The 25,817-nt window shown below is 36.4% G+C and overlaps 1 long non-coding RNA gene across 1 annotated transcript; it reads left to right on the top strand.

Moving 5' to 3' along the window:
- Positions 1 to 1,957: 1,957 nt before the first annotated feature.
- Positions 1,958 to 24,479, top strand: LOC116167464. Its single transcript, XR_004144533.1, has 3 exons — positions 1,958 to 2,085; positions 19,610 to 19,723; positions 24,383 to 24,479. It is a non-coding gene; the product is annotated as an uncharacterized LOC116167464 (long non-coding RNA).
- The last annotated feature ends 1,338 nt before the right edge of the window (positions 24,480 to 25,817 follow it).

Raw genomic sequence — 25,817 nt, 5'->3', positions numbered from 1 at the left:
TTCGTTTCTGTCTGACCACTTTATTCCACGCATTCTTCTCCACATCCACATTTTCATAGCTTCAATTCGTTTCTTATCTTTTTTCCAAAATTGTCAGCAATGCGATACACACTTCGCTATTCTTTTCCCTATTCTTTTTCTTAGATTCATGTCCAACTTGTATAGTAGTCTACTCTTGACAAATGCCAATGCGGGGCTTTATTTCTTTCTAGCTTCTCCAATCATCTGTTACAGTGGTTCCTAGATACTGACAGTTTTCTATACATAGGGATTTATGCATATTGTTTTTCCCTATGTCTACTTTCAAAAAACAAGATCTCTTAACACTGCTCGCGAAGCTTTGTTTCGGCTAGCCAACATTGTCAAACACACGGATCAGGTTTGAGAAAAACCACTCAAGAAACCTACGGAGTCGCTTCTACCTCTCAGGGGTAACGATTCTCATTTACATACCCTGACCGTTTCTCTGAATCGCATCCGTAGCATGCACTCCAGGAAGATTATTTTGGCTCAAAACCCAATCGGTTTACATTTCAACCAAAAGTATCACCAATTACTAGCTAATAAAGAATTATGGCAATACAAGAACCAAATTCAATAAATATGGTACGCCGCACATAAAACAAACAAAAACCCCGACCAATCGTACTGAATGAACTGAATTTTAAAATCACCTGTTAAAATATATGTACCCAACATCTAAAATATAACCTAAATTGTATCAACATCCGGTATATTACTTTTAAATGAAAGCAGCCCACATCCGTAGAAAAGTTTCGCGTAAAAAATGTACACGATTCCCTAAATTATCTAAACACCCTGTAGATACTAATATCTTTAACTTTAATTAAGCTAAAGGAATTTTCCTAGCAAAATTTCCTCTCACAACGCGTAATTTCTATAAACCTAATTGAAGCGACATTCTCAATAAAATAAGTAAATCAAGCTACCCCTAACTACGACCCTTACTTAACTGTTAACCCACCCACAAACATTGAACATTGAGCAATGTTTTATAAGGCCCTGTAAAATTAAATTGATCATATCAAGTGCTAAGTAATGAAAAACAAAAGCCCTGCAGCCTACTTATTTCATGATAAATTTACAAAGAAAAATAAAGGTAAACTTTACCTAAGTTTCTTGAATAAACGCACGCACTCTGAACTACCCTCGGAACTACCTTAGTAACCATTTTCGTCGACTATAAAATGCCGCTACGATCTCGATCACTTATGAGAAAAAAACCACAGCCCATCTACTTGCCGACCTTGTGCAGTTAAATTGTTCATATATTTCCCAGTGGCGTAGCATGCGTTTTTCTGTTTTTTATCAGTATATCGCACAAAATTGAAAATGGTGGCACTAAAGAAAGTGGTTTTAGGCCGTATTATTAGCCTTTAGAGTTATCTAACAATTGGGCGAGTTACTATGGCATCCCTAGAACAGAAATATTGATTGATTTACAACCAGTAGTTCAATTGACAAATATTCAGTGTCAAAACGTTCATGTTTCATTTTTCAAAAACAAAATGGCGCTGCTGGATAAAATTTTCTCCCTCATTATTTGAAATTGGTCAAGGTGCAAGTATATACTTGTTCACAAAATGGCGGTAATCCTCAACTACACAACGAGAATTTACTCCAAAACTGAAACTTGTGGTACTAGAAAGAATAACTAACTTAAAGTGGTGCTAGCTAGAGAGATCTTCCTTTTCCCTGAAATCTAAAATGTTGAAGAATCCGAATTTTTAAATTCCTGTACTGAAAAGCGCGATCTCAAGTGCAATTGTACGTTATAATTTTAGTACAAATAACGTTATCAGCTTCCAAGACCATTTTCTTGTCCAGAACATAATTGAGGTTAAACAAAGCTTGATGGACAAATAACTTGTAAGAAAGAATAATAATTGGCCAATTATTAGATAAAGGATGATTGAATATTTAAGTTGGTCATTGAAGTGGCAGAGTAGGGACAGTTGCAATCAATTCAAGCACTTAAAAAGGACAAGCGCTTGATGGTCGTGAAGTAGTGTGCAATTGCAGTTTCTGTGACTCAGAGAAGAGCAAAGCTATTGCCGAATAAAGGTTAGATTTTTCTTTAATTTATTTATTATTATGGAATGCGTTTCGGACTAATGGAACACGCTAAAAATGTTTGTTAAATTGTCATAGCTCGTAATTAAACAATTCTCTAGTAAGTTTACACGATTTTTTACTTATGCATCTCGATCAAGTGTTTCTCTCAAAGCTTTGAAAGTAATGTGCAGTTCGCCGTAAGCAGTTTAAAGAAGTGGGTTTGGGATGCTTTAAAATTTGCGTAATTGTGCAAAGATAAATAAACAATCGTCAAGCACTTACTTTACGTGCACAAGGTAATTTAAAAAAATGTCTCTTTTATACGTAAGGCGGCTCGGTGTAACTTATATCAAAAGGGCCGGTATTGATTAACCTTTATTACTCTCGCTGGTATGCTTTGACAAACGATAGCGTTTCGGTAGATGTAATTAGCATTTTTAATAATAATATTAGGATAGAGTGGGATAGCCTAGTTTGAATAGTAAAACGACAAAGGGTAAAATCATGTAGGTACCGTAATTGTGCACATGACACATTCGAATCGGTCGCGTAAAGGAAGTATGTTTTAGAAACATGTTCATTTGCAATGAAGAGAAACAATTTTTTATGGGCATCGTGTTAAGAACAACATATCCTCATAATGTTGTTGACTGTGACACGTTGAAAGTTACAGATGATCTATTTGATTCACGTGAAAGGGCGTTGCTTGAAAAAATTCGCGTTATCCCAATTCGCGATTAATGGCATATATCGTTTTTGAATGAAATTTAGCTAATGCGTTTCGGTCAATTCTGTTGTGGATTATCGGATAAATTAATGCCATTATTGAACGCGCAGTATAAAATTTTATTTTGCTGAAAGCCTTATTTTGGATATACAGCAAGCATATGAACGTCACTAATTCAATGACCACAACCGTGTATTATTATGCATCAGATTTCCTTTTAACGGATACGTCCAATAACACCGCTACTACAATATTTTGCCATTACACAACAAACTATTTTAAAACCCCTTGTATGCTTCATAGTTGCAAAGAGGGAAAACGCTGTCCTTATGTTTTTTTACCTGTCGAAGCGACATACCTTTATCTGAGAATCTTTTGTATTGTTTCGTTTGGGTTAAAGTAGACGACGGAGAACCAAACTAAAATTTTCGAGATGCGGAGATTTAGGTCTTAATAAAATTATTTTGAAAAATAGGGCCTCCTTGCCTTTGCGATTCCAGCCTTGGACCAAAAAATCAGGAAAAAAAGGCGTCTTTGTGAAAGTTCCTTGAGATGAGCAAATTTTGACCAAGAGACATCCCATCCATAATTCTACAAGTAAGATTTTTGCAACACAACATTCCAAATTAAGAGTGGTTTTTAAGATTTTTTGATTTCTTGCCAAGAAACCATTTTCTAATTTAGGGAAATTTGTCTTTGAGACCTACTATATCCTCACCTCAACAACTTTTTAGAGTAAGATTAATTGTTTAAGTCAGTTCTATTCAAATCCGCCTCTGCAACAAGCCCCAACATTTTCACTGTACATAATACGTAAACTTTCCTTGCATCAAATATATACCCACCATCCTACCCCGTGTCGTAGAATACCCGCTCGTAGAGCAGATCCTCGACGCGGTAGTCTTTGGTAGATAGTAAAAACAACGAACCACCAACAGTAACTCAACCTACAAACTCCGCAGACTAGAACTACCCTTAGATGGTGTGTTCAGTTTGAGCTGTATGTCCCTAAACCTCAATAGGAACGCTTACGATGCAATTTATCATCTGGTGTCACGACAAAGGCAGTATAAAATAATGAGATAATTAAATGTTAAACGTAATAAAGTGACAGTTGCGAAATCAAAGCAAATATTAACTAACTGTCTATTATTTAATAGAGTAATTCTCGGTTGCAGTGCTTGCTGCAATTTTTCTATTACGATCAGTTAGTGCAGTAAGTTACTGACGTAGCCTGGCATTATGTGAATTTGTAGCAATTAGATTAGATAACCAACTTGAAAGTGCATAGGAAAGGAAAATACATGTACGTGCCATTTGCAGGCATGCAAATGAATTCGACGTTTCAGAGTAGTAATTCAGAGGAAATTGCCAGATTCCCTGTGATTAGGTATATTAGTAGCATTTCTACTGCCCTAAAACCTTACTTCTCGGTTACATTTAACGATTTTGCTATTTTTCAATTCCTTTCTCTGAACAGTAGGTATCCAAATCCATTAATTTTCATAGGGTAATTTGTTTCATGTTGTGCGCCCTTCCTCGCGCGCTGGAGCCACTTCAAAAACCACGATTCATCGCCGAGAATTAAAACGCCTGTTCAGGAAATGCACGAGACATTTTAAACTTAGTGGACTTTGTTTTATGATAATTCAAATTTGCTGCCTTTCGGCAGTTCTTAAACTTATACTTAGAGAGAATCCTCTAAAGTCGTTTATAGTGTAAAAACTCCGAAATCTGGCATAAACTTCGGTATAACGGTTTTATTACACCATCACCCACATTTCGAAATGTCTGGCTATTCCCTGTTTATCAGAAATTGCAGAATTAAAAAATGCATAATTAATCCATTTTTACTCTGTAGTGCTGCGTATTGAATGTGCCGCTTTTTCCAATTACTCCTTCTTATGATCTATAACAGCTACGGCTGAAAATGAAACTCAATAAAATAACCTTATTATCTTTAATAGCATTAACAGATTGCCTTGCTAGCCATCAACTTAATCTCAAAGATCTCCATGTCAACTGTAATTTAAAGACCCAATTCCAATGTTTCAAATTAAGTCAATGTAACGCTGTAGATTTCTCAATTAATTTTCGAGGATTAATCTCTCAATTTTACAATTAAAGTCATTGGGCAAATTTGACTTTTCGGTTCAAATTGTCCATTTCTAAACAATTTCAATTACACTTGTTGTGAACTGTGGTGCACTTGGAAAATTGAGATTAGTTTTAAAATTTTAACTCAAATAGAACTGAACATTACCAACTTTAGCTTTGGCTTAATTTTTAAATGTTTTTTTTAAACAATTTTATTTGTAATATTTTAATGTTGTAACCTTTTCTTAAATACATCTTTAGTCTAATTGCGGAACTCTAAATTTAAAACATTTTAACTCGCAACCCTTCACCATTTAAACCCAACATTTTAAAAAAGAAACAAAAAGACATTTAAAAAAAACCAGGCAAACGTAATGTTTATTTTTTTGCTCATGTACTCAGTTTAAGTTTTCTTGTTATACCACTGAAACTTTTTTTTTAATTTATTAATAACCAGATCAACATACAAAAATATTATACCCGGCTATTGAATAAAATTTTTATTCAATAACCTGGCTGAGTTGTTATGAACCTGTGTTAATGGTTCAAATGGCTTTGAGGCGAGTGACTGACTCCTCGATATTGGTCGGGGTTGATCCTGATCCTGTTTGATTTAGTTGTTGATGGATAATAGTAGTGGATGGCTAAAAGTTGAGGTCTTCTTGTAGTAGTTTTTTCTTGCGTGTGTATATTTTTACGTGTTGGCGAATGCGTTGATCTGTGATTTTGAGTTGTTTGGTTAAGTTGCGGATACCTCTATTGGATTTAATCCTAGTTCGTAGTGGATTTGTTGATTCCTCATGAACCAGGGTGCGTTAATTACAATGCGTAGTAGTTCATTTTGGAAGGCCTGAATTTTCTTGAGACACTGGACAGGCGTATATGAGTGCTAAAGAGAGCTTTGTATAGGGGATGCCACAATCATGTTGTAATGGTGTTTTCCGATTTAATAATGGGTACAGCTCTCTTAATCTGGAATATGCGACGTTTAACTTGTTGTTAATACGAAATCTCCATGTGAACCGAGTGTCGAGGTATGCTCCAAGGTATTTAATAGCTTCTTTTGTGTTATTCTATGGGATATATCCCTTCCGTCTAGACGTAGACTGGAGTGATTATGAATATGCTTCAATGTAAACATTTTGGTTCGGTTCCTACGGTTTTGAAAAACGGAAAATTATAACTAATAGTATGAACAGATGTAGTACTTCTTTCTCTAAAAAAACGTATTTAGACTTTTGCTTTAAAAAAATTAGGGGAGCTAGTAATTGACTATAAAGAAATTACCATTGAAATCCCTATGCTGCGTTGCGCTAGGCACCACCCTGTATATTTGGAAATCACATTATTTTTGTCACTCAGTTAATTATGGGAAAGAAGTAAATTTTTTGTGTTTAAGTCAATATACGATTTAAGTCCTAAAATCCAAGAGTTTTCCCGCTTTGCACGTAAAACATAAAACGATAAAACGATAGATTATACATAACATTTTTGTACGTACATCTGTTGTCTCTATATTATGGCCTGAATACGAAGAAAGTTTTGAGCCTGTTTTGTTAATCATATTGCGAGAAACGCCTATTCTCTTTTAAGGTCCGTGTAATTTAAAATATTTTCCAGTGTTCAATTTTAAATTTCACGTCACAAGTTTGAACGAAAACATACTGTCCTGTACTTACCATTCCGCTAAGTGGTTTCTTTTATTAACGCTTGTCGGTTCAATAAAATTCTCCAAGCAATGTCCGGTCAGACACTCTGAATCACAATTGCTATCCGACTGGGACAAGTCACATGAATAATTTTACAAAATTTGCGATATTCATGTTGTGTCGGCTGGTGCATGGTCAAGTACGTACTGACCTACTGCTGGAGATACGTAGTCCGATCAGATATGATATTATCTTTTATTTTAAGATTCTTAAATACACAAAAAGAATGGAAAACTACACGTGAAGGAGGGATTTCAAACAGTAAAAATGCTTGCACTGGGTTAAAATAAAAATAGAGGAGCCAAACTTCGACATGCTCTCACACCAATTATGATTGTCATTTATGGTAACTCTAGGAAATTACATATTTGGACCTGGAGTGATCTGTAATCAAACTGGTCATATTTTAATTTACTTTATAAATAATTTTCTTTAATGACGTAGGTAGGTCATTATAAGATGTAGGTATTGTAAGATGATGAATCTGCCGTTTGCCAAATCGGATTTTGCACCGGAACTCGTGTATTCAAGATGGCGTCCGAAACCGGATGCGCATACATGGTTTTTTCACATGTGTGGACCAATTAACGCACTTTAAACGTCGGGATGGGGGTTTTCAATGGTGAGGAGGTCGACCAAACACTTAAAATAATAATTCAACAATATTTTAAGGGAGAAGAAATTTTGAAAATACTTTATTTATAATTTTTAGTGAAATTATGAAAAGTTTGAAGAAGAGATGTCATAGCGTATTGAAATACGTCTCAAGTCACACTACCACGACAATTCACCTCACCTCTCGCTTGGGTGGCGTTTGAGCACGACAAATGGAACGCCTTAAGGAGATCGCCTCTTTAATATCACTTCAACACAGGTGTGCCATGCAACCAAACGCTGCTCAACAAAATTTTGCACCAATTCTGAGCCTTTTATTTTGGCACGAAGAAGAGATTTTCTGTGTATCCCTGTCAAAACCTTCCTGTGACATCAAAGAATTGTTTCCATCAAATGGAATATTGCATCTTCATCCGAAGGATCTGCCTTCTTACGAGACGGAGCCTCTTCTTTGAAACAGGTTTTGGGTTTGAGGCCAAAGTAATGATAAACTCCACCACAAGGCTTCTTGTCCTCTTCACAGCGTTCCTTCAGAAAATTGCCCAGGCTGCCCAAGACTGTACTGTGGGGGACCGCAAATAATTTGTTATAGTTAGGATCTATAGCAGTCAATTTGAGATCTTGTCCGTCACCAAATGAGTGCTCGTCCAGGTAATCAACAAACTACGGATAGATGTGGCGCCATAAAACCTGGAAAGTTAGTTTGTGGACCCTCATGCCTTTTGAGTAGGCCTTTGCCTTCTAAGACTTTCTTGCAGACAGATCCCTCAGCAAGAATACCACTTTCCTGCCACAGTTTAGCGAGATCACTAATATAATCGGGATATGCACCGAAATTTAACTTGGGGTCAATCTGCACTCCAAGAAACTTCACAAACGGTACATTAACTGTATTATGGGGTCTCAATGACAATGTCATTTGGACGGTTTTGTTTAAATTGATATTCAATTTATTTTCTCGACACCAATTCGTCGCTCTATTGAGTAAATCCTTCGATTTAGTGATGGTATCGTCCAAATTTTTAGCGCCAACTAGAAGGGTAGCATCATCAGCATATAATATGCAACGTTCGGTTTGGGAGATATAAGTAGGCATGTCGTTGATATATATCAAAAAAAGGAGTGGATCAAGAATGCTACCTTGTGGCACGCCTTTTACTAAACTAGCTTGGCTCGAATAAATATTGTTAATTCTAACGCATTGACATCTGTTAGTGAGATATGATTGTATAAGCTTTAGACTGACTTTGTCAAATTTATAGATTTGTAGTTTGTCAAGTAATATGCTATGACATACGCTGTCAAAAGCACATGACAAACCAATGAAAACGGCACGAGCATGTTAATGTGTGATTGACAAACGCAGCAATGGCGTCGGATGTAGAAAGACCTATTCTGAACCCAAATTGGCTATTTGTAAGTAAATTGTGTTGCTCCAAATATGAGGACATTTGCAAAGACATTATCTTCTCATACACCTTAGAAAATACAGGCAATATAGAGATTGGGCGATAGTTGCTAACTTCATTGATGTTGCCTTTTTTAAATATAGGAATCACTGCAGCAAGCTTTAGGGGATCTGGAAAAATGCCAGTCTTGAAGGAAGCATTGATTAATTTAGTAATGGGTGAGTCATATAAGCTAATATTAGATTTTACTAAATTGACGCTTATACCGTAAGCGTCTTTTGTGTTGCTGTTTCTTATGGATCGAAAAGCTTCTCTCACGTCACCATGTGTCGGAACGTAAGCTGAACTGTAAGCCTAAGGGAGTCTTGATGCAATGAACATAAGCCCGTGACGAAGGAGGTACATTTAGAAAATTGTTATTATTACTTTCACCCAAACCAGTAAAGTATTGATTAAACGTTTCTGGAGAGATGTTATGGTCTGGTTGTTTTTTAAGATTTCTATGTAAGTTAACTATCCTCCACATAGTGCCTATGGGATTAGATGTACTTATAGCCGTGCTATTAGCGTTAATTTTCGCTCTTTTGATGGCAGACTTGTATCGAAGATAAAATTTGCGTTTAAGTTGAAAGAGGTTTTCAGATTTATGCATTTGGTAGGATTCACATATTAAATGATACGTATCACGTAATTTCTTTAACTCAGTGTTAAACCATTTTATATCTGCACTAGATTTATTTAGTTTAAGTATTTTTTCAGGAAAAGCAATCTGGAAAGCATAAATAATATTATTGAGAAAAATAGTAAACTTTGTGTGTACGTCTAAATTGTAGTCATTTAGGTAGCCCCAATCACATTGGCTTAAGATTTGAAATAGACTGTTAACGCTTCTTCTTGTAATCGGTCTAAACACTTTAACTGAACGGCTCCCATTGTTGGGAGTGCAGGAAACGATGACTTCTTGGCCAGGATGATCCGACAAGTTAGTTGATATTGTACGGGTCGTAAAATTGTTAACACAAAAATTAATGAATATATTGTCTAAACAATTATTTTTACGTGTTGGTTGAGAAATAGTTTTTATGTATCCAAAGGAGTTAGTTAATTCACAGAGTTGTTTACTGTTACGGTCCTTAGTATTAAAATGGACGTTAAAATCACCAGATATGATAACATTCTTATATTTACACAGATTAATTAAAAGGTTTTCAAATTTATTTAGAAAAACACGAAAATCCCCTGATGGTGAACGGTAACATGTTAGGATGACAATGTTAAGTTGAGTATACAGGACAGCTGTAACTTCGCAGTGTACTTCGATGGCTAGCTCATTTATATTAGCAAGTGGTAGAACAGGAACCGAGTTAGGCTGTTTAGTGAGAATTAAAGTACCACCATGTGCAGAACTATGCCGACAAAAGAAGGAAGCTAGAAACCATTTCTCCATGTTGAATCCACTAAGTTCCTTACTTAGCATCCAGTGGTCGCTTATGCAAATTACATCGTACGCCTTATCATGTAGGTATGCTTCGAGAAGATCAATTTTGTTCTTAATCGATTGTTTACGGTGTTGCTTTGGGCTGGTGAGCATTCCAAAAAAAAACGATTAACACATGTTCCAACTGGCCACGTAGTAGGCATTAGAAGTGTGTCTTTAAATTCTGGCAGGATGGAAATTCTAAAAGATGAGTACGTGGTTGGATATTTGGAGGACAGCTTTTCCACATGAGGATCGGCAATATTACTGTTGATTAAGTGGTTGACTATTTGCGGAACGCTAGTACTAGGATGCAATCGCGAAACATGAAAGTTCAGTCTTTTGGCTACACCTTTAAGTGTGCATTCGGATTTACAAGTACCAGTAGTTAGACTTGGGAGTTTATTTTTTCTAGTCTTAGGTTTCTGCCAGTCTCCGTCACTAGCTGATTGACGGTCGGGAGCAGTTTCGTTATTGACGTTGATGTCGCTATTAATTTGAATTACTTTATTCATAACATCAGTTTGGACCTTGACATTATCACGTAGTAAATTTGATGCATTTTCTTCGAGAGGTTTAGAAATAACCTTCGAGTTATCCTTATCAACCTCAGTGTTATGTGCGGGAACCTCTATCTGACGCTTTTGATTAGAAGTTTTAACAACATTAGAATACTTTTTGACCGTGTTATCAATGTTACGAACATTATCGCTTTGATTGTTATTAGCAAAGGAGTCGAGCTTCTTTAGTATGAGGCTATTTTGTCCCTTGATAGTTTCAAATTCAGCTTTCAAAGGTAGCACGACCTGCTCATTATACACTCGCATCGCCGATTTCACGGCATGTGAAATCAAATTGTTTAATTCAATTTGAGTCAACGTAATAATGGGTTCAGAAGAATCCATATTGACATCGGTATCTCTTACCGTAAAATTATTGACGTCCCGTGAAATTTCACATTGGTTACATTTCCACGAGTTTATTATACCATCCTTTTGAAAGGAGGTGTACGTATCTATCGTTAAATTAACGCACGTTAAGTGAAACAGGTTACTACAGCTCCCTGTACAAGCAATGGAATCATCGTATCTACTTAAGGATTTACTACACACACCGCACACAGTGATAGGCATGATGCCTGTATCACGGCTAACGATATACTACTTGGCGGGAGGGGTGGAGGAAGGGAGGTTAGAAAGGGAGGAGTGACAGTCTATTTTATGAATTGTCGTGGTAGTGTGACATGAGAAGTATTTCAATACGCTGTCATTTCTTCTTGAAAATTTTCATAATTTCCACTAAAAATTATAAATAAAGTATTTTCCAAATTTTTTCTCCATAAAAATGTTGTATTATTATTATAAGTGTTTGGTCGACCTCCTCACCATCGAACACCCTCATCCCGACGTTTAAAGTGCGTTAATCGGTCCACAGAAGTGAAAAAAACATGCATGCGCATCCGGGTTCAGACGCCATCTTGAATACACGACTCCCCGTGCAAACTGGTTTGGCAAACGGCAGATTCGGATTCAGCGGGGCAGAAATATGGGATATCAGTTGTTTGCTTAATTGTTACCCGAGTTGCTTCTCGAATTCATAGGGATGCCGTTTCATGAAATGTGTCCCCGACTATCATCTATCAATTCCTGACACTTAGAAAACCGAACCACTTTGTTTGAAACCTGGCTGTTCAATGTAAAAATTGGAAATATGACATTGTGTTATTCAATCTCAGAATAAACTGTATTGAGCAGATTAATAATTAAGTAAAAATTATTGCATAGATTAAGTTACAACAACAATACGGTGCAATTTCAGTGTAAGGACGCATCGCTTACACATTGTAATATCAATGGATACTAGGTCAGTAGATTAATGCCCATTGAAATGTTTATATAATTAGTATTTAGAGAATACTATAAGGTTTCCAGTCTTGGTAGAAGTGACGGTCTGTCGCCTTATATTCTATTTATAGCAAACTTTATGAACGTAATTCAATTGATTTTTGCCCACTTTTGAATTTTTTTAATATTTGGAGCTAAAAGTCCCTTTTTGGGACTCTATAAATGTTTAAAGGCACTCAAGCTGAGTTCATTAAAATCGGCCCAGTAGCCCGGCCAACGTCAAAGAATAACATCAAGCAGCAGCAGAGTGAAAAATGGTCACCTTCATATCATGTTATACCCAACCATTTTGATGAATCTTTTTAACCTTCCTCTGAAAGCTACCCCCTAGGCTACCCCTTTTTCAAGAATACAATTCCATTTTCTCTATCTTTAATGGTTTTTAAACTACAACAGTGCATTGTGCTGTGACGTATAATATCTCTTTATAGCGCTAATTGGCCCAAGAAAGATGCCGGTACTAGGATCCACTTTCAGTCCAATCATTTTTAACATACAGACGAAAGACGTGGGAATTTTGGTTAGTGCGCTTCAAAGAAACCTAAGTTCCAAATGTCAGGCCCCCGCAGTTTCGACTAGAATAGACAATCACGTTTTTGCCGACCCTGTAGGAACTCTTCTTAGTGCTCCCCAAGGAACCCACATGCCAAATTTCAGCTTTTTACGTCCAGTAGTTTCTGGTAAAATCTAACGAAATTGCTACACAGGAAGGATCTCCATATAACATCGAAAGATGCCGTAGCCTATTTCAAGCCCCAGACTTTGTTTGGCTTTTTCCCAAAACCAATACACCTGCGCTGTGCTGCTGGACCTGGAGAATGCCTACTGTAACTTTAACTTGGATAAGTTGGAAAATAAACTATGCCGTCCGTGTGGCTAGAAACATTTGTTTCCATTTCGCGAGAACGCACAGTGTACGTCCGTACATACAACGGTAGTGTAATAGGCCCGTGATTTGTATACAATGGGTTACCGCAAGGGTCAATTTTAAGTATATACTGTATCAGTTTCCATACAGAATTAAAAGATAAAATCGAGGATAAAATAAAATAACATCTGCCAATATGCCGATGATATATGTATATACAGAAAAGAAAATAATTTACCCCAACTCATAGATCAAATGTCACAGGCAATGAAACCGAAGAATGGTTATCGGATCACTCATTCAGTCTGTCAACAAATAAACCCATAAAGAGCGTTTAAAAAAGCGGTAGAGCACCTCGGTGTGACCCCACGGGGTCATTGGATTTGACCCATTTTCAATTGGCTTGTTACATGTGGTATATATGTTAACTGTGCAAAGTTTGAACCGAATAGCTTCAAGCGTTTGCCAGAGGCAGAGAGGCGTGACCTTACGGGGTCATTGTCTTTGGCCCATTTTCAATAGACTTATTACATGTGGCTTATAGGCCAACTGTGCAAAGTTTGAACTAAGTAGCTTCAAGCGTTTGGCAGAGACAGAGAGGCGTGACCCCAAGGGATCATTGGATTTGACCCATGTTCAATAGGCTTATTACTTGTGGCATATAGGTCAACTGTGTGGGGTATTATACATAACACTAGCTCCCCAAGGTATCCTAAATCAAATAGATTCATAGAAAGACACGTGCAACTATTAAACAAATTCTTAAAAAGTGTTAGATAAGAAAGACGTAGACTTAGAGTACAGAAATACTCCCATAAGCAATAAGATCCCTTCACCTGCAGAGTTGTTATTAGGGCTGTTTACCAATGCCGGATGTTCAATTACATCCTCAATTTTAACAAAAACGCTAACCAAACAAAATTGTAAATATCGTCATAGATAGAAAATCACAACAATTGCCAAATCTGAAAATAAGACAAACAGTAATGGTTCAAAATTTTCTGAGAAGAAAACGGGAACCTGGAATTATAAAAAAAATTGATAAAAGACCTCGTAGTTATGTTGTAGAATTGATTAGAAACAGAAAATTTTGGAAACCCATTACTAATAAAAATTTATTTAATAATGAAATATTCAGGAGCAGAAGGAAAAAGTTAATGAAAATGTCAATACATTCTCAAATCGTAATTTGCAGCATACAGATCCAATTAGAGGTGCAGTGAATTATGACGGAAACAATACGTATGTAAGGAAGTGTAGCAAAAGTATAATGAAACCTAGGTAATTATTATAAACCTTAAATTCAGACAATATATACTAATAATAAAGTGATAATTTTGTTTGAATTTTTGGATTTACTTGTCAAGTAATGCAAGGAATTTTATTGTTTAATTTGTTATTGTAATGAGCTATATTATTGTCAGTAATTTTAGTGGGAGGTGAAAAGTAATTAAGATTAATGTATATTATATTATAAATTGTTAAACGGGGAGATGTCATGATATTATTTATGTTTGAATGGAATACATCTAGATGGCGTTTATGTAAATAGTTTAAAATAAAGATCATTGTTGAGTTGACAGTAGGTCGACAAAGTTGGCACCCCCACTTTGCCCAAATCAAGTAAAAATATGCCTATAATTTAAGAGTAATTAAAGACTAATTTGTACCTACAAAATTAGAATTTGTACTCGCTTAGTTCCGTCGGAAAACCGATTTTTAAAGTGGGGTGCTAACTTGAAATCACTTTTTCTGATTGAAATTTTGTTAGTCGCATCAAAAACTATGAATTAGAGACTAATTTGTACCCAAATTAGATTTTCATTCTTTAAACAATTTATACATTGTTTAAACAATTTTTTACTAAAAAAGGGCAATTCTCGGAAATAATAAAAATAAATGGAACGTATCAATTAAAGACTAATTTGTACCCATAACATTAGAATTTAAATCCGCTTAGTTCCGCCGCAAACCCAATTCTAAGGTTCAAGTTAGCACCCCCACTTTTCCCGATTGAAATTTCATTAGTCACATCAAAAACTATGAATTAAAGACTAATTTGTACCCAAATTAGATTTTCATTGTTTAAACAATTTATGCATTATTTAAACAATTTTTTTCTAAAAAAGGACAATTCTCGGACTTGTAAAAAAAATGGAACGTGTAAATTAAGGACTAATTTGTACACAGAAACATTTTTTTTGTAAACGAATTAACTGTTCGGAAGTCGTTTGAACCAGGGCGCAAGCTGGGAAGATGCTATCAGTAACGATCCTTGAGATTGTTTATAATTTTGTATTGCTGTCTGCCTAACTGTCCGTTTGTCTGTCTGTCCATGTGCACAATAACAATAACTGTTTAGTAACGCCCGATCGGTTTGAAAGTTAGTAAACCCGGTCTTAAGAATATAAAAAAGGTCAGTATTGTTTGTCAGAGACGTATAGACTATTGGCCGCCCGAATATGAATAATTTTTTTTAAGTAGTATCTGTTTTTAATGGATTTACATTATAACTCTATCAATATATTTGACAGGACATCTGAGGGCATAATGAGATGACAGTCCATTATGCCCTTTCATTAAGCTCTAGGACATCATGGACTGGTTTATACATCTCATATGACAGATATAATTAGCATATAATACGCAAATGAAAATTACATACATTTAATTAATACATATTTGATATTTCATATTGACAGACGTCTGCCAATCAAACGTTTTTCAGCAATTTCTGGAACATTACATAATATATGATACTAAGCGAATAAACAACGTCTGTGAATGTGCTAGCATCCTATTATTTTTTCTCTCCAATATTATATTAAAATTGATAGCACACGTTTATCAATAAACTTGTGTCTGCCTTGTTGTCAAAATTTCAAAAATTACAAAAAAAAGAACGGACCGCTCAACAGACGTATGATATGCTTTATACACTAGTTCTAGCCTATTTAAAGAGAAAATTGCGGTGACAGATGTTTAAAAATCAACACACAAGATCTGTCGTTATCCCACGGTCTATATATATTTTCGAACCAAAAATCCTCGTAACTTATTAAATGAGTCAACGCATAAATATGAATCTAGAGGACTGAATCTCCACATCCCACTCCACCGCCTATCTATTACCAATAAATTACCACTAGTGCGGACTATAAAACTGTTTATACTGTTCCAGTTTAAGAAAAAAGTAAAAAAGGGCATATAATCTTGAAGAGCGTTAATGTATGTTAAATGTAGTTTTTATCATTTTTATGATCTTTGTTTATGTATATTGTAGCGAATATTCTAGAAATCGCGATAGACATCGAGGGGCCATAAAAGATTAGTCATCGGCAATATGAAACGCAAGCGGATGTGACGCATTTTTTCCAGGAAATATGACGTGTTTGTTTGTTCGAGAACATTCTAGAATATTCGGGAGCATTCGGAAGTGTTCGAGACCTTTCGAAAAAGACCGGCGTTTGCGATATAAGCAAATAGAATTGTGGTTTGAGTCAGTTCTAACATCGATTCGAAGTGAAGTATTAAGCTCCCCCTCGTGTTATATTATATATTGTGAGTGATAAATAGGACTTAACTATTACAAAGTAAGTAAGAGTGTTATAAATGCATTGTTTGTACCCACGAGGAAATTGTAACGTGTAAACACACGTGCATGGTCTTATAATCAAAAGTCTCATCGAAAGGAATTGGTTCTACAAACTTTCACTTTCATCCACGACTCCTTTTTAAGATGAGTAGGTGGCGGGGCGAGGGAGTGGGGGTTAGAAATTTATTTTATCTTTCATGCTATTGCAATTTATTTTTATTTATTATTATCATTGTCCCTCTCTCGTTCTGGGCCCTCAACAGGCTTGCGCCCAATTACAGAATGACCCGCATAACGCTTTACTGAAATGTCTCAACGAAAGGAATTAGTTTATACCAACCACTGTCCTCCTCGACTTCTTAAAGTGATTGGTTCTAATATCTATAGAGCGAAGTGTCGGAGGAAGGTATTCACAAAGGGCAATTGGTTCGTTTGGAAGAAATATATCCATTGGTGATGTCAAATTTTTAGGATCGAATATCTCGAAAAGTATCAGAACCGGATATCCATAAAGGGCAAGGAGAACGCCTGGCCAAGACACATCCACTACTGACCACTTCTAACTTGATTTCAAGTTAGCACCCCCACTTTAAAAATCGGTTTTCCGGCGGAACTAAGCGGGTAAAAATTCTAATTTTGTGGGTACAAATTAGTCTTTAATTATTCCCTAATTATAGGCATATTTTTACTTGATTTGGGCAAAGTGGGTGGGCCAACTTTATCGACCTGTTGACAGTCATGGTGACTGGGAGCTTTGAAAAGTAAAGGCCACTATCGTGTTTAACCCTTGTTTAAATGTAATGATGTCTCTCCTTATCTAGAATTTTAAATTAACGCGGCTAAATGGGTTGTGATCCCAATAAAAGCCATAAAAAAAGTTTTTACACTGACCAACTTATACAGAGTCCTGTCACGGTTAAATCCCCGAAAAACTACCCGTCTTACAGGGAAATTCTATGTAATTGATATCAAATACAACTGCCTTTATTTGTCTGCCATAAAAACTTTATTTTTACAAAGCACACTCACATTAACGCAACAACCATACACAAATTAATATAGAACTACACGGATGAACGGTTTCAAAATAGAAATCCGTAAATCAGTGTCCAGCGGGCACGGTATTGACATAATCGCGAAAGCGAACTGGCATATCTTAGCACATTATATTAAAAGCAATTTCGCATCGATGCATTCTATGGGAAATAACGTAACAAAAAAAAAGAAGTGATAAATCAAATCGTTTGCTTTTGATTCTGAATGGCACAGTGGTAGTAGGTATTTTCACTTTTGGTATAACCTTTCAGCACGGTAGATGTTGTTTGAGTAGTTTAAAAAGGCCTCCAGACCGGAGATGGTGTTCTCCGTACTGCACTTATCTTTTTATATCTGCTGTTCACCGTCGTTCCCTTTAGATATATTTCAGTCAGGTGTTTCAAGCACTCCACAGAGTTACACAGTGGGTTAAGCGTGTCACATTGTCGGATTTCTCAGTCGGGTTCCCTTAGGCTCATAATTTCCCTCAAATTAACACCTAGGGTCTGTACACTGTTAACTATTCTAATTTAACGTGACAGTTTTGCAATATCGACCCGCCGCTTCGAAAAATTAATCTCGACACAAGTATTAATATGAATGGCTTAATCTTGACAAGTTTTTGTTGGAGAAAATAGCATTTAAGTGCACTTTTTTGATATGCGTCAGTCATAATTTTTGTCAACTCCGACAGCCATGTCCGTGTTCATAACACATCTACGACGGAGAGAGTTTGCCCAGATGGTGCCGATCATCTTCCATCGTCTCGTATTATAATGAAGCTCAAAATTAATTTCGAAAGTGTGGAGGTTGGTCGGGGAAAAAACGGAATCATTATTTACGATAAGATTTTTGAATGTAGCGCGGTAATTAAAGTTTCCCTTTTGTCAGCGTTTTCCATTATTTAAAGGTAATTAGTATAACATGGGGTAAACTGTTGATAGTAAATTCAGTGTAAGCTTGATAAACGTAGGGGTAATAATGTGTATCGCACGTGTGATGTGTTCTTTCACAGGTCACGCGTGCGTCCCGACGCTAACATCTCGGTTATAACGCGACTGCCTACACTTTTAATCCTCGAATGTGCACATTTTGTTCGGAAACAGATTCGTTTATTTATCGTTTCCCAATTGATTAGCGGTAATTGATGTGACAAATGCGGTCGGTATCTGTTGTCGCGTTCATTCCTTTAGCTACCAATACAATTTATTCGGTCTTATAAAAGTAAAAACCTCAATCCATCACTGGGGGAAGGGTCGCAAGTTTTCAATTAGAATTTAAAGTCGTACACCAAAAATAAATTCTTTCGGGACAGTAAGAACTTGGAGAGTTACGACGGAATTTAATGCAGGCAAAATTTTCTCGATTACTATTAAATAATGGGTCCGCTGATTCTAAATCTATTTTGAATACAGTACAACGTAGCCTTCCAAGAGATAAAACTTGTCAACGAGCAAAGCCTAGAGCTAACAGAAACAAGAATTAGAATGAAAAAGCAGAGCCTACATGCGAAGATTTCTCAAGATTGAGAGATCTGCATGGCAATATATAGATGTCGAATCGGAATATATCTAAACACGTTTCGCCGAATGAGACTTCTGTTTGAAATTCACTGTGGATGGTACTTTTCATTTTCTCCATCCGTTATTTGCCACATTGCATTAACGCCTTTCATTTACTGCCCACCCCAATCTCGGCTTGATGACAAATTGTTCGTAGTCGTGGCTTTCCCATTATCCTAGCTTTAAACTTGAATACTTCCTTAATTCATTGGTCATTAAGAATCGCCGAGTATTTGCTCGCGAGCTCTATACTGATGATCTCTGTTCGTGGCATAATTCAAGAATATCTCGTTAAAGAACGCGGCTGGCGCGGGTGGTCCGTAACGACAATCCGCGATGCGCCCCGTTCGCTATTAGCTGAGATGCACGGATAATTTATATTCGGCGAGCAATGAAGTAAAGACGATGGGCGGCCGGCGCGGCGCTGAAACAGTTGCGGTACGGACCTAATGAGGTTTCCCGCGTTACTGCCGCACCGGCTGTGCCGCAAAGACATCCTGATATCAATATCAATCATTATATATTTCTGTTTCAGGATCATCGGTAGATGTGAATAACAATATCAGCAAGCCCTTTGTATAAGCACCTTTCAATATGGCAAAGACCTGCATCATCGCTGCTGTATTGGTTTTCGCCTTTCTTACATATGGTAAGCTTTCACGTTTTTATTGCTTTTTGAAGGTTTCTAAATATCAAGAATAGTTTAGCAAGACGCGAAACTCCTTACTTTGGAGTAACTCTACTTACCAAAGTTTCGCCACCTTTTCATTACTGTAGACTAGGCCATTACAGAGTTGGAGAGTGGAAAACCTCCTCATTGATCATTATTACAAACTCGCCATAATCTAAAAGTAAAAAGTTTAATAATCGTACTCATTCGCCCCAACTACTTATGGAATTCCTAACGATCGGTACCATATTTATAAGTGCTTCCTTCAAAAAGATTTATGGCACTATCTAATAACTATGAGGAAAGAATCAACGCTTTCTATAAATGCATTGTCCACATTTTCCAGTGTTGCCCTTAAATTTTATATCCATTTAAATACAGACATTGATTCGTAATCTGATGCTGAAGCACATGGTACTGCAGTAGCATTATATGCGTGCGTGATGGTAGCCAGTACAAGATAGCCGTACCCGCCAGTACTCTGTAGTACCGCGTGAATATTATTTTAAAATGACAAACATAATTTGCTTCCTATTAAGGACGCCGATATATTGATTTACTGACTGGCAGTATTTTGCAGCTTTACTGCTTTTTGGGTACTGACTATATACATAATCAGTTTTTTGATACACCTAAGGGTTGCTTTGTACTGACTACTATGCAAATGCCGCTAGCCAGTACACGAGAAATTGATAAACAGGAGTTCCATGTAGTACTAATTAAGGATTGATTAAATGTACATTCATTATTAGCATTCCAGGGCTACAAGGACGATTGCTTGTTGCCTGGTGGGTTATCTTCCTCGATTGGATCTTGTTGGTCACTTCTTCTTTACAACTACTTATCCGTATTTTCTTAAGGTCTTGTTCAATTTGTTCCTTTCATCTACTTTTTGGTCCCCCTCTTCTTCACTGGTGTTAAGTATTCTTTTTGTGTTTGGCATTCTTTCCACGTGTCCTAGCCAACTTGGTTTTTTGTATGTATTACTCCTATTATGCTTGGCTAATTGTATAGTTCTTTCTCTTCGTCCGTTCTTCTTGACCATACGCCATTTGTTGTTTTTCCTCTAAATATTTTCCTTTCCCATATCATCAATCTGTTCCTTGGCATCCATTGCCCTTGTTTCGTTGCCATAACTTAGTATTGGTTGTATTACTATCTTGTATACGTGTATTTTCTTGTCAGAGTTCTATTTGACGCATATGTGCCATTATTCATTGTTTCTCGGCTTAATTACGAAGAGCGTTCCTAAGTATATTTTCGAATAAGTGCACTCCTGCTGCAACGTCTACTCTGAATTTTTCTCCTTCTTGGAGATTACCATCTGTCCATTCCATATATTTTGTTTTCGTATCATTTATGTACAGTCCTATTTTCTTTGCCTCTTTGTGTTGTGTTTGCTATCATTCCACGTAATTCCTTTCCGTGTTTATTGCCACGTCGTCTGCGAAATAGAAACATCGATTTTTTTCCTTTGTGACTTTTTGCTTCGCGTGTGACTATTTCTAGGCAGACATTAAACAACGTGGATGACAGTGGATCACCCTGTTTTAAGTCGTCAGAAAAATTAAGGCGAGGTACACACTGGTGTCTAAGACATCATGTCTAAAAAAATCCCGCCGTAAATTTTCTGATGACTCATTCCTCATTGTGACTGTTCACTGTGTTTTGTAATGTTACCATTCCTTAACTTCCCACTATTCCCAACTCCGTGACTGTTTCGTACATTTCTTTCCTTTTAATTGTGTCGTAGGCCAGTTTAAAGTGAATGAAGATTGCTAGCGTTGGTATATTGCCTTCGTAACTTTCTGCTTGTAAATCTCTTAGTGTAAATTTGGTCGATTGTTCTTCTACCACGTCTAAATCCGCACTGGTATTCGCCTAATACTTGTGCAATCTCTTCTTCCAGCCTGTTCTTTATATACTTTGCTAGAATCTTGTAGACAGTATTGAGTAGCACGATTCGTCTGTACTTCTGGCAGTTTATCTCCCTTTTTGTGCAAAATGCTTTTCTCCATTCTCCATATTTGTTCTTCTAGTGCTCTCCCTTTAAAGTGATAATTTCAACTGTTATGTCCTGCACTCTTGTTTCTTTTTCGATTTTTGAAGTGAAAGTTCTTTAGGCCCGGTAGTAGGCCAGGTAAGGTAAGTTGAATGCTACGAGCGCCAGCGGTCACGGTCACGAAAATAGTGAAACACTCGGAGGGGAATCAGTGGAGAGAGCAAGGGTTCCCCAAACCTCACGGTGGAAGTCGGAGCAGGGCCGGTGCGCGAGGCCAAAATGAGCGCGGGACATAAGGGCGCGAGGATATATGGACGCGGGACAGAGTATTCTCTAAAAATATATGTTGTAGTTAGTTTGTGTTGATATTTTATACTAACAGCCATTACACAGAGCGTTTGAGATACAAATTTTTTACAGAATACTTTTGTTCGCGTCCTTTTGTCCACGCGCCCTTGCATCCCGCTTAAGTCCTCGCGCCCTTTCGTCGGCGCCCTAATGTCCTAGACCGGTATATCTATTAATTTATCTTGGGGTGTTTTGGTGTTTCTGATTCATCTGGTTCATCGTAGTTGTATCATTTATCAGTTATCGTGGAAGTCCTCTTTCCATCTGGATAGAATTTCTTTTTCTCCGCTGATGGTGTACCCTTTCTTTATCTCGAACAAAAATGGTCTTTTACTAGCATCATCTTCCTTTCGTACTCCTTGGCTTAAGTTTCTGAGTTCTCTTGTGTATCTTTGAGTTTCTCCTCGATGTATTTCCTCTTTTTTGTTCTTAATATCTTTCTTTGTTTTTGGTATGTGTCTTTTGCTGCTGTTGTTTCTTTTGTCAACATCTCCAATTTTCGTTTACTTCTTTCTTCTATCTCCCTTTGGCACTCTTTATGAAACTACGCTTTTCTCCTTCTTTTACTGTAACGAGTACTATTTTACCGTAAGAAAAGTAACATTTCTTTTGCTTTTTTGTTTAACAGTTATTTAATTTTTTTCGTCTTCTATTTGTCCTTCAAGGTGTAATTTTTTTGTTTCCCTTTTAACTGTTTGTTTATATTTTTCTTGTTCTTCTTCTGATATTAGTGTTATTATTCCGTTCACCCTTCTGTTTCTTGTTTTTTGTTTTTATTTTCCAGGATTTTTGACTTCTACCATAAAATGATCTGAGTCCGCATTTGGTCCTCTGCAAGTTCCTATATTTTTTAAACATTTTTTTCTTCCTGCTCTATGTGATCGATTTGATTCGTCGTCTTTCCGTCGAGAACTCTCCACATTCCTTTATGTATTTCTTTACTTCCAAAGTAGGTACTCGTTATAATGATCTTTCTTTCTTTGGCGAAATCTATCAAACATTGTCCATTTTCGTTACTGTCTTTATGCTTGGTCAACTTTCCATTTGTTGGTCGTTTTCGACTGCCCTATTTTCTCTTCTCTTCCTTTCCCTTTCGGTCGACTATTTTTAAATGTTTCTTCGTCTCCTCTTGCCGTTTTTCTCTGTCTATTCGTTTTGTTTTTCTTGAAGACTTAAATTTTGTTAATATGAGAAATTCGGCGGCCTTAACCGCTTCCCCACAATTCCAAAGAATTATTTAACGAGCTTTTAATGACCATCTAACATAATCTTGGGTGCGAATAGAACATGTATCATGAGAACTCCTATATCCTGGGCTCAATTAAACACACAGCTGATAATTTACACACGACCCAACTTTATATGAAAGTCACTCAGGGCCTGAGGGCAAATACCACGCAAATGCGATCGATTGAAACAAATTGTATTTAAAAGAAAATTCCGATTATACTTCGGAATCTTCCCTTCTTTACTTTCACTTTATTCTTGATTTAACTAACGAACTCTTTATCGCATGACCAGATTTAAATGAGATAAACCTTTAAAAAACACTTATTTCCAGATGTCCCTAATTTTTCTCAGACCTAATCTACTGAACAAATAAAAATCAAAATTCAAGGCGATTATTTCCACAAACAATTCTAATACATATCCTGGTTATCAATTTTCCGTTTGGACAGTGTAGCCAGTACAAGTCAATCCTTAAGGGTATCAGAAAACTGATTGTGTGTATAATCAGTAGGTGCCCAAGAAGTACAAAATAGTACTGTTGCATATTAATGTGCCGGTTATCGATATCCAGTGTACTGGCTAGCCTCCAAATACCTCCAGCCAGGAGGCCATGTTTTTGTCATTTTGACATACATGGATTGAAAGCGGTTTTCAAACTTTCCCTTTTTGTACAAGTTTTCTGTGTCCAATCAAATACATTTTTTGAATATGAAGCAAAGTGCGAAGAATCTGTATTAATCCATATTTTTAATAATTTCCTATTTCCCTCAATAGTTTCAGTTGTGTTTACATTTTTAATTTCTCATTTCAACCCATCAGCTAACAAACAATTGACCATATACATTTTGACGGCGATTTCTATTGAACGAGGGTAGTAGAAAAAGCTTTTTTTATTGTAAAAGACGGTGTCCAAAGATTGCCCTTTTCTATGGGTTGTAAGCACTAATTATTTATTACATGCCGGATTCGCGGTTTAATTGTGCTTCATTCATTCGACATGGTTGCGTGTTAATCAACAGCGTAGGTACCGCAAAATTTAAATTTATATAAATTCGAAGGCATCATACAAATCATCATCAAGCTGTCAACAAACGACAAGGAAAAGGAAGAGGAATCACTAATCCACATGTCCAGCTTAAATCCACGTAAGATTTCTTTATTTTTTTTTTATTTTTATCGTTAAGGTTTGAACTGACGTACACTTGACATCGACTGACAATAGGATTTAAATAAAAAAACGCGGAACAATATTATTTCAAAATTTCATTGTTATAGGTTAGATACAGAACCAGGTTTTGAAGCGATCGGGTTAAAGCGGTTCAAAATCAAATGCACTTAGATTGGAATGAATAACGATTATTGAGATCTTGGCTGTGACCAATCGCTTTCAAACACTATTACTTCTCAAACTGGTTCAACTAATGTTAAGTTACCGAAACTAACAATTTCGGCAGATGTTCAAAAACTGCTCTACCTACGATCCGCTTTAAAAAATTAACCTTCAAGTCCGATTGAAACATCCGATGCAAATTATAAGATCGCGTAGACATCGTTAGAAGACAGATATAATAACAAAAGACGGAATCTACACAATAATGTAAGGAAAATTCCGAGATAGAAACTGTCACTGTGGCCGTATTAAGGCAATTAATTGAGAATTTACAAAAACTGTTAAAGACCACCCAACGAAAGTTTGACGCTCTTTTGTATTATACTTCCTAAATAAGATCTTGGCATAATTAGAGAGTACAGTACAGTACCGAAGGGATTTCATTTTTAGCGCTGGTGTATCCTTTAAATACAATTGATCAAAGAAACAAAAATATATGATCCGCACACAAAGTTACAACCCTCGTAATTAAATACTGAAAAGCATGTAAGAACGCTATTAGCCACTCGTCTTTGTTCCATTGAATGAATATCAAAACGTCCTGAGAAAAACCACGTTGCGGATATTCGCCATCAATTTTAAAAGCAATGTATTATACCATGAATGTATTTTAAAAATCTTCGTTGAATATTCTCAATATCGTTTTTATACAGGGTCCCGTGACTCGATGGACATAGTTTAACACCATGTTCCTTGCTCAATTTTAAGTCGAAATTTCCATAAGGACTTTGTCCAAAACTCAATAGTTAAGAAGTTATGGGCAATATTAAAATTAACAATAAATCAATCGAGTAGGCGATGTAATTGTTTTGTCATATTGTTATGGCGACATTGTTAATTCTTTGACCTTATAATTTTAAGATTCAATTGGTTATACGTTTTCAAATCAAGAATATGCGGATATTCACTTATACTGTGACGGAAATGCAAGTTAGTCCTACTTAGCCCTATATGAAATTATGGGGCTTTTGACGATTAAATCAAGCCGCGTTGCACGATTTTTAGAAGGGGAGCCATCCGCCCTCCTCTGGGAGAGGGAATATTCACCCAAAAGGGAACACTAATTACCAAAATTTTTGACTACACATATAGGTAAAAAGGTA

The sequence above is a fragment of the Photinus pyralis genome, unplaced genomic scaffold (assembly GCF_008802855.1).
Source record: "Photinus pyralis isolate 1611_PpyrPB1 unplaced genomic scaffold, Ppyr1.3 Ppyr1.4_LG3b, whole genome shotgun sequence".
Lineage (NCBI taxonomy): Eukaryota > Metazoa > Arthropoda > Insecta > Coleoptera > Lampyridae > Photinus > Photinus pyralis.
This window is presented reverse-complemented; position numbering and strand designations above follow the sequence as displayed.